At 46.4% G+C, this 9,603-nt stretch overlaps 1 protein-coding gene and 3 gene segments (V, D, J or C); all 4 read left to right on the top strand.

Moving 5' to 3' along the window:
* Positions 1-9,603, top strand: part of LOC119842121 — a 255,219-nt gene that overhangs the window by 84,606 nt on the left and 161,010 nt on the right.
* The window catches only part of LOC119842114, a 153,622-nt gene that overhangs the window by 72,764 nt on the left and 71,255 nt on the right, over positions 1-9,603 (top strand). The window lies entirely within an intron of this gene.
* LOC119842117 overlaps positions 1-9,603 on the top strand; it is a 205,827-nt gene that overhangs the window by 147,235 nt on the left and 48,989 nt on the right.
* Positions 1-9,603, top strand: part of LOC122456468 — a 110,571-nt gene that overhangs the window by 75,963 nt on the left and 25,005 nt on the right.

Raw genomic sequence — 9,603 nt, 5'->3', positions numbered from 1 at the left:
AAAGATCATCTGTCATATGCAGTAGGTTAGATGGGAAACAGAGCGTAGCTGAGGCATAAGAACATAAGAATGGCCATACTGGGTCAGACCAAAGGTCCATCCAGCCCAGTATCCTGTCTACCGACAGAGGCCAATGACAGGTACCCCAGAGGGAGTGAACCTAGCAGGTAATGATCAAGTGATCTCTCTCCTGTCATCCAGCTCTACCTTCTGACAAACAGGGGCTAGGGACACCATTCCTTACCCATCCTGGCTAATAGCCATTAATGGACTTAACCTCCATGAATGTATCCAGTTCTCTTTTAAACCGTATTATAGTCCTAGCCTTCACAACCTCCTCAGGCAAAGAGTTCCACAGGTTGACTGTGCGCTGTGTGAAGAAGACGACATGATGTGATCTGAGTAATTAACACATGAAGGGAAGCCTCATACTTTGGAAGATAGAATTAAGGAGGTAAATGAATCATCAGATAGAAAACAGCAAGTCTGTGCTAAATAAGATACGTAAATAGGTCAGTAGGCTAAGAAGACAGAATGTCTGAGCCAACTAAGATAAGAGGGAGAACACCCAGGGAACCATTTCCTATTAACTAGATAACCAGGGACAAAATAACTTCTGAATAAAGAGGAACTGGAAACATGGACAGCGCGTGGACAGTGCATGCTACACAGGGATTGGCTCCTGCAAAGTAACCGAGCCATTCAAACGTGTGATGCAACATATAGTGAATGCAATGAGATGTGTAATGTGTATAAGGGAGAGGGTTTTGATGAACCTTTTAAGCTGTGATACACCCAGCATCCATCCCCCCTGCGTTTGAGTCGGATCAACGGTGCATAGCACTGCTGTATGCCAAGCAAAGAAACCTGAGTGACCAAGGCTGGAGTCAAACTGAGTTGTTGGGATGCCGAGTGGAAAGAGGTCTCGGAGGAATCCCAACACCAAGACAATGAGAGACTGAAGGTGGGATCTTTACTGAAGGAACGAGGCATCAAAACCCTATAGGCTTTCAAAGATACAAGCCTATGTAACTTTCCCAAGGGCTCAAACGGAGTCTATAGAGCAGTCAGGAATTGTACCCCCATCTCTTGAAACAGTGCTGAGACCACTGCTTGTCACGCTGACCAATATTGTCTCAGGCTAACACAAGAGACCCAGCTGCCACAGTGCCCGAGTCTCCTCCAGTGGCAGGAAATTCATGACAGGTTTCAGAGTAGCAGCCGTGTTAGTCTGTATTCGCAAAAAGAAAAGGAGGACTTGTGGCACCTTAGAGACTAACAAATTTATTTGAGCATAAGCTTTCATGAACTACAGCTCACTTCATCGGATGCATGAAAATTCATGAGGTGAGATGTGAGGAAATTCATGAGGTGAGATGTGACCAGGTGAGCTAAGCAGGCAAATCATCCCCCACACTGCAGAGGAAGGCAAAAAACCTTGTGCGCCTGTCTGTTTGCATCTATTGTCTCTTGTCTCGACTTCTGTTTAAGCTTGGCAAAAAATGGTTTGTATCTATAATTTCAATGGATGCTAATTTTTAAGCAATTTTCTAGATTTTTATTGATTTCAATTTTCATGGTTGTGCAAAATTATGGGGTTGAAGCACTGTTATTTTTATCCCTTTAAATGTTCACACAGGTACAGAAAATTATGGGGTTGGTCAGACAAAGGGGGGGAAACAGAAATCATTTAATGACAGTAGCTGCTGAGATTCAAAAAGTGAAAGCTTTATTGTTGTTCAAACACAAATTGTCAGCATTCGTGTCAAACTATTCACAGGAAACACCCTTCAATCAAACTCTACTAAATTCTCCAGCAGCCTTTTCCCTACTTGGCCTGTTTGTAAATTTCAAGTATCATCGATGGAAATTTTTTTCCGCCAGTTTTTGCGCCCACTGTGGAATTGACATTTACCAATAAAAATCGAATCCTTCCAAACTTATTTACATTATGACCTCTTTGGGGAGGGGGCTGTCTGTGATCTGTGTTTGTACAGTACCTTGCACAATGGAGTCTCATGAGTGGGGCTCTGAGTCACGATGGTAACAGAAATAATAAATTAAGACTGTTTTTTTTCACTCCTACCTTCTCCTCAAGCTGCAGCTATTTTTAGAGACAGATGGACCAGTGTAGAGGTCCCTGTCTGCGAACATTGCACTAGATGTCACTGTATCTAGCAGAAAGCCCACCTCGGTGCTGAGTTAAGTTTTAGCTCTGGTGTTTAGCACCGTGGGGACAATATAGCAGCACAGTGATGCACTCCCGAACAAAAACTTCCTGCAGGGTCTGAGTACAACCCACGTAGCAAGAGAGCATGCCGCCGCGGTTTATCAAAGTCCAATGAAAGCAGGCCAGATGCCCTGGGATAGAAATCAATGTTTTAACACCCTTAGTTAAGGGCTACCACAAACACTACTACTACCACCAATGCTTAGTTCCTGCCTCAGTCAACCACAAAGCACTTTTTAAAGGAGGTCGCCATCATTATTCCTGGTTTCAGAGTAGCAGCCGTGTTAGTCTGTATTCGCAAAAAGAAAAGGAGTACTTGTGGCACCTTAGAGACTAACAAATTTATTAGAGCATAAGCTTTCGTGAGCTTCAGCTCACTTCATCGGATGCATTTGGTGGAAAAACAGAGGAGAGATTTATATACACACACACAGAGAACATGAAACAATGGGTTTATCATACACACTGTAAGGAGAGTGATCACTTAAGATAAGCCATCACCCACAGCAGGGGGGGGAAAGGAGGAAAACCTTCCATGGTGACAAGCAGGTAGGCTAATTCCAGCAGTTAACAAGAATATCAGAGGAACAGTGCGGGGTGGGGTGGGGGGGAGAAATACCATGGGGAAATAGTTTTACTTTGTGTAATGACTCATCCATTCCCAGTCTCTATTCAAGCCTAAGTTAATTGTATCCAGTTTGCAAATTAATTCCAATTCAGCAGTCTCTCGTTGGAGTCTGTTTTTGAAGCTTTTTTGTTGAAGTATAGCCACTCTTAGGTCTGTGATCGAGTGACCAGAGAGATTGAAGTGTTCTCCAACTGGTTTTTGAATGTTATAATTCTTGACGTCTGATTTGTGTCCATTCATTCTTTTACATAGAGACTGTCCAGTTTGGCCAATGTACATGGCAGAGGGGCATTGCTGGCACATGATGGCATATATCACATTGGTAGATGCGCAGGTGAACGAGCCTCTGATAGTGTGGCTGATGTGATTAGGCCCTATGATGGTATCCCCTGAATAGATATGTGGACAGAGTTGGCAACGGGCTTTGTTGCAAGGATAGGTTCCTGGGTTAGTGGTTCTGTTGTGTGGTGTGTGGTTGCTGGTGAGTATTTGCTTCAGATTGGGGGGCTGTCTGTAAGCAAGGACTGGTCTGTCTCCCAAGATCTGAGAGAGCGATGGCTCGTCCTTCAGGATAGGTTGTAGATCCTTGATGATGCGTTGGAGAGGTTTGAGTTGGGGGCTGAAGGTGATGGCTAGTGGCGTTCTGTTGTTTTCTTTGTTGGGCCTGTCCTGTAGTAGGTGACTTCTGGGTACTCTTCTGGCTCTGTCAATCTGTTTCTTCACTTCAGCAGGTGGGTATTGTAGTTGTAGGAATGCATGATAGAGATCTTGTAGGTGTTTGTCTCTGTCTGAGGGGTTGGAGCAAATGCGGTTATATCGTAGCGCTTGGCTGTAGACAATGGATCGAGTGGTATGATCTGGATGAAAGCTAGAGGCATGTAGGTAGGAAGTCAGTAGGTTTCCGATATAGGGTGGTGTTTATGTGACCATCGCTTATTAGCACCGTAGTGTCCAGGAAGTGGATCTCTTGTGTGGACTGGTCCAGGCTGAGGTTGATGGTGCGATGGAAATTGTTGAAATCATGGTGGAATTCCTCAAGAGCTTCTTTTCCATGGGTCCAGATGATGAAGATGTCATCAATGTAGCGCAAGTAGAGTAGGGGCATTAGGGGACGAGAGCTGAGGAAGCGTTGTTCTAAGTCAGCCATAAAAATGTTGGCATACTGTGGGGCCATGCGGGTACCCATCGCAGTGCCGCTGATTTGAAGGTATACATTGTCACCAAATGTGAAATAGTTATGGGTCAGGACAAAGTCACAAAGTTCTGCCACCAGGTTAGCCGTGACAGTATCGGGGATACTGTTCCTGACGGCTTCTGGTCCATCTTTGTGTGGAATGTTGGACTACAAGCCGTCAGGAACAGTATCCCCGATACTGTCACGGCTAACCTGGTGGCAGAACTTTGTGACTTTGTCCTGACCCATAACTATTTCACATTTGGTGACAATGTATACCTTCAAATCAGCGGCACTGCGATGGGTACCCGCATGGCCCCACAGTATGCCAACATTTTTATGGCTGACTTAGAACAACGCTTCCTCAGCTCTCGTCCCCTAATGCCCCTACTCTACTTGCGCTACATTGATGACATCTTCATCATCTGGACCCATGGAAAAGAAGCTCTTGAGGAATTCCACCATGATTTCAACAATTTCCATCCCACCATCAACCTCAGCCTGGACCAGTCCACACAAGAGATCCACTTCCTGGACACTACGGTGCTAATAAGCGATGGTCACATAAACACCACCCTATATCAGAAACCTACTGACTTCCTACCTACATGCCTCTAGCTTTCATCCAGATCATACCACTCGATCCATTGTCTACAGCCAAGCGCTACGATATAACCGCATTTGCTCCAACCCCTCAGACAGAGACAAACACCTACAAGATCTCTATCATGCATTCCTACAACTACAATACCCACCTGCTGAAGTGAAGAAACAGATTGACAGAGCCAGAAGAGTACCCAGAAGTCACCTACTACAGGACAGGCCCAACAAAGAAAACAACAGAACGCCACTAGCCATCACCTTCAGCCCCCAACTCAAACCTCTCCAACGCATCATCAAGGATCTACAACCTATCCTGAAGGACGAGCCATCGCTCTCTCAGATCTTGGGAGACAGACCAGTCCTTGCTTACAGACAGCCCCCCAATCTGAAGCAAATACTCACCAGCAACCACACACCACACAACAGAACCACTAACCCAGGAACCTATCCTTGCAACAAAGCCCGTTGCCAACTCTGTCCACATATCTATTCAGGGGATACCATCATAGGGCCTAATCACATCAGCCACACTATCAGAGGCTCGTTCACCTGCGCATCTACCAATGTGATATATGCCATCATGTGCCAGCAATGCCCCTCTGCCATGTACATTGGCCAAACTGGACAGTCTCTACGTAAAAGAATGAATGGACACAAATCAGACGTCAAGAATTATAACATTCAAAAACCAGTTGGAGAACACTTCAATCTCTCTGGTCACTCGATCACAGACCTAAGAGTGGCTATCCTTCAACAAAAAAGCTTCAAAAACAGACTCCAACGAGAGACTGCTGAATTGGAATTAATTTGCAAACTGGATACAATTAACTTAGGCTTGAATAGAGACTGGGAATGGATGAGTCATTACACAAAGTAAAACTATTTCCCCATGGTATTTCTCCCCCCCACCCCACCCCGCACTGTTCCTCTGATATTCTTGTTAACTGCTGGAATTAGCCTACCTGCTTGTCACCATGGAAGGTTTTCCTCCTTCCCCCCCCTGCTGTGGGTGATGGCTTATCTTAAGTGATCACTCTCCTTACAGTGTGTATGATAAACCCATTGTTTCATGTTCTCTGTGTGTGTGTATATAAATCTCTCCTCTGTTTTTCCACCAAATGCATCCGATGAAGTGAGCTGTAGCTCACGAAAGCTTATGCTCTAATAAATTTGTTAGTCTCTAAGGTGCCACAAGTACTCCTTATCATTATTCCTATTTCACAGATAGGGAAATCGAGGCATGAAGAAAAGAAGTGACTTGGCCAAGGTCATCCAGAGCTGGTAACAGAACCCTAGTTTCCTACTGCAATGATCTACCCACTGACTAAACTGTCTCCTTTCAATAGGAGCTGTACATGGGTGTCTTTCATTAACCCACCACTTGTTCATTTTGGCTGGGCTTGGCAAGAGGACCTAAGACAATGAGGCTTTGTTTGTATGGGGAAATTGACCAGAATAGCTATTCCAATATAATTTAGGTATTCATAATAGCTCCCTGCTTTATTTCAGAATATTTCCTCTTCTCACACACTCACTTTTACTCCAGACTAGAGTACCCCCATGGAAGAGTTTTTCCAGAATAACTAAATTACACCTGGATAGCTATTTCCAGTCCATTTCCCCTGTAAAGACAAGACTCTGGGCACCCAACCCCCATGGAAATTTGAGCATCAAGCCATGGGAAATCCCCACTCTCTGAGTACACTCGCCTCATTGTTACAAATATTCTAGCAACATCTGGAAACTAGAAGCAAAATTAAGGCTACCCCCCGGTACTAGATATAGCAGACCTCCTAAAAGACAGACCTTTCCCTCTTCTCCCTATGCCAAAAAAGCTTACAGATTGCAATGGGCCTGCAACCCTTATAGAACCAGGAGTGCGGGAAAGAGAGCTGATTGCCTAGACAAACTGTCAATCACCCAGAGAGAACAGGCAGGACTTCACTTCTCTGCAAAGGAGTCTGGGTAGGGAAGCCCTCAATAAACCCCCTGGCTCCTGCCAAGCTAAGGGCCAGATGGAAGAACCATCATCTGTGGCATGGAGTCCTTTAGATGGGTAACTAGAGCAAAGTTGTTGTTTGCAAAGATTGTCTGTCCGTCCCTCCATCTCCTTCCTTGTGGTTTCAAGTAAATCTTTGGTGCTGTTATTTTTATAGATGGAGAAGCTGAAAGGCAGCCAGGGTGAAGAGACCTGTCTCTTGAACCCGTATCTCTGGAGCCCTCGCCCAATTTCATAACCAAAAGACCATCTTCTCTCCCCTTTGCTGCTCGTTCCTGCAGCCGTGGAGAGCAGCCGCTGCTGGCGACAGGCTACTGAGCTCAGATGGCCCCTAGCAGCCATTCCTGTGCCTGGTATAAAGCGGGCAGCAGGTGCTGGCCTTTCCAGAACACTCTCCTCTTGTCCCTGAGCTAAGTTTTTGCTGTGGTGTTTATCAATGTAGGGGATACTCTAGCTGTGGGGGATTGCTCCAGTGCAAAAACTCTCTTCACAGCGTGAAACAGAGCACCAGCAGCCTCCCCCTCCCCGCCCTCTCGATGGCTTAACAAGGTCTGACCGAGGCTATCCGGCCGACAGCAGGCATGGTTTTATGGCTGTAGGAAATGTGCTTTATTTGCCGGGTTCTCACATTAATCCATTGCTTGACCATTTGGGAGGGGGGTTTCCAAAGAGAGTTGTTTCAGAGCAGCAGCCGTGTTAGTCTGTATCTGCAAAAAGAAAAGGAGGACTTATGGCACCTAGAGACTAACAAATTTATTTGAGCTTAAGCTTTCGTGAGCTACAGCTCACTTCATTGGATGCATTCAGTGGAAACTACAGTGGGAAGATGATTTATATACACAGAGAACACGAAACAATGGGTGTTACCATACACACTGTAAGGAGAGTGATCACTTAAGATAAGCTATTACCAGCAGCAGGAGGGGGGGAGGAAGAAAACCTTTTGTAGTGATAATCAAGGTGGGCCATTTCCAGCAGTTGACAAGACTGTCTGAGGAACAGTAGGGGGGTGGGGAAATAAACATGGGGAAATAGTTTTACTTTGTGTAATGACACATCCACTCCCAGTCTTTATTCAAGCCTAAGTTAATTGTAATTAATTACAATTAATTCCAATTCAGCAGTCTCTCGTTGAAGTCTGTTTTTGAAGTTTTGTTGTTGAAGAATTGCCACTTTTAGGTCTATGCCTGGTAAAATGTGAGTGCCTAATTCCCTTGGGATCCTTGGAAAAAATACACACAATAGTTATTTGTATTCCAGAAATTCTGCCAGGAGCTGTCTGAGAGTGGGACTAGACAGAAGAATCAAAGGATGGGAGAAAGGAGGGATTACCCTCTCTGATTTACAGATGTGTGTGTAGGGGGGAAATGGCAGAGTGACTGAGACCCTGATTTTTCAAGGAATTCTATAAAATACTTAAGAATTCAGCAGAGCAGAAACTGGATTCCTGGGTGACTTCACTAACCACTAGGCTACACAGCCTCTCTCTCTGACTTAATGACAATTTAAGCATTTCATACAAAGTGGAACAACTTCTGCAGAGGAAGATACACCCTGCACCCTCAGAATACCTCATAACCTGGAGGGTAGGGCGGTGCCCTGGGATGTGGGAGGTGTGGCTGCAAGTCCCTACTTTGCATCAGGCAGAGTGGGGATTTGAACCCAGGTCTCCCACATTCTGGGCGAACTCTCTAACTACTGGGTTTGGGGATAAAGCGGAGCGGTGGCACCTGGCAGCTGTGTTTTGTGGGGGCCTGTTGTGGCATTCTCTGAGTACGCCTCCCAGACGAGGCCCCACAGGCTAGATGGGCAGGAGAAGGCCCAGTTTGAATATCTTCCCCAGGCTTTTGGAGTAACTGGGGTGTCAGGACAGAGGCAGGTTTGTCCAGGCGTCCCAGAAGCTTGGTAAACGTCTACGGATACATCTGCACTGCTCCGTTAACCTGGGTTGTGGACTCGAGCGTCCCCCCTGCATTGTAAACCTGGCCTTACCCAATGGCTGGACCCAGCTCTCCCAGGCTGAGCTGCCACGTCCGGACAGTGCTACACAGCCCTTGATTCGGGCCTGCGGCACGAGCTACATCCCGGCTGCGACGTGATGGTGTACGCTGACTCCTGTTTGCTTCCCTCTGCGTTCGCCTCCCCGGCAGCCAGCCGCGGAAATGCCCACATGAATTACGACCTCAGTTCCATGTCTCCTGAAAGGAAGTGACTAGGAGGCAACAGGGCAGATGTTTCCTGCCGAGGCTGGAAGGATGTAATGGAGACTGATTTATCAATGGTGAAAGGAAACAAGAACTGGCTGATCCATAGTTAGTAGCAGTTAATAACCACAGAGCTGGCAGAACCCTTCATATTTCACTTGTCTTATGTGGCTAACGACCCCTCCAAATAAATGTCCATGCTGGGTGTATTTAACTGTGGGCTTCCACAAAGGATTTCTGCCTTAAATTTGACATCTACAGAAGGGGTACATTACAAAATCCTCCTGCAGAAAGGTTAATTTGATTGTAAGTCTATATTAGACTGTTTTTTAAACCTATCATTCCAGCAAGTGCAAGTACCCCCCAGTGCAAGACTGTGTCTCACCCCCCCCACCATGTTACTTGGCCAGTTAAACCCAATCCTAAGCAGGTTTAGGACAGGAGCCCTGACTCCCAGCCCCAACTGCTCTAACCACTAGACCCCACTCCCCTCCCAGAGCCTAGGATAGAACCCAGGAGTCCTGACTCTCAGCCCCAACTGCTTTAACCACTGGACCACACTCTCCAGTGTGGCCCTGGGACAGAACCCAGGCATCCTGGCTCCCAGCCCCCAACTTGACCCCATTCCCCTCCCAGAGCCTGGGGTAGAACCCAGGAGTCCTGACTCCCAATCCTCTAGCCCCCACTCCTTTTCCAGAGCCATGAATAGAATGCAAGAGTCCTGACTCCCAGCAACTCCTGCACTACCCACTAGACCCACTCCCC

This window comes from Dermochelys coriacea, chromosome 13, assembly GCF_009764565.3.
Source record: "Dermochelys coriacea isolate rDerCor1 chromosome 13, rDerCor1.pri.v4, whole genome shotgun sequence".
Lineage (NCBI taxonomy): Eukaryota > Metazoa > Chordata > Testudines > Dermochelyidae > Dermochelys > Dermochelys coriacea.
This window is presented reverse-complemented; position numbering and strand designations above follow the sequence as displayed.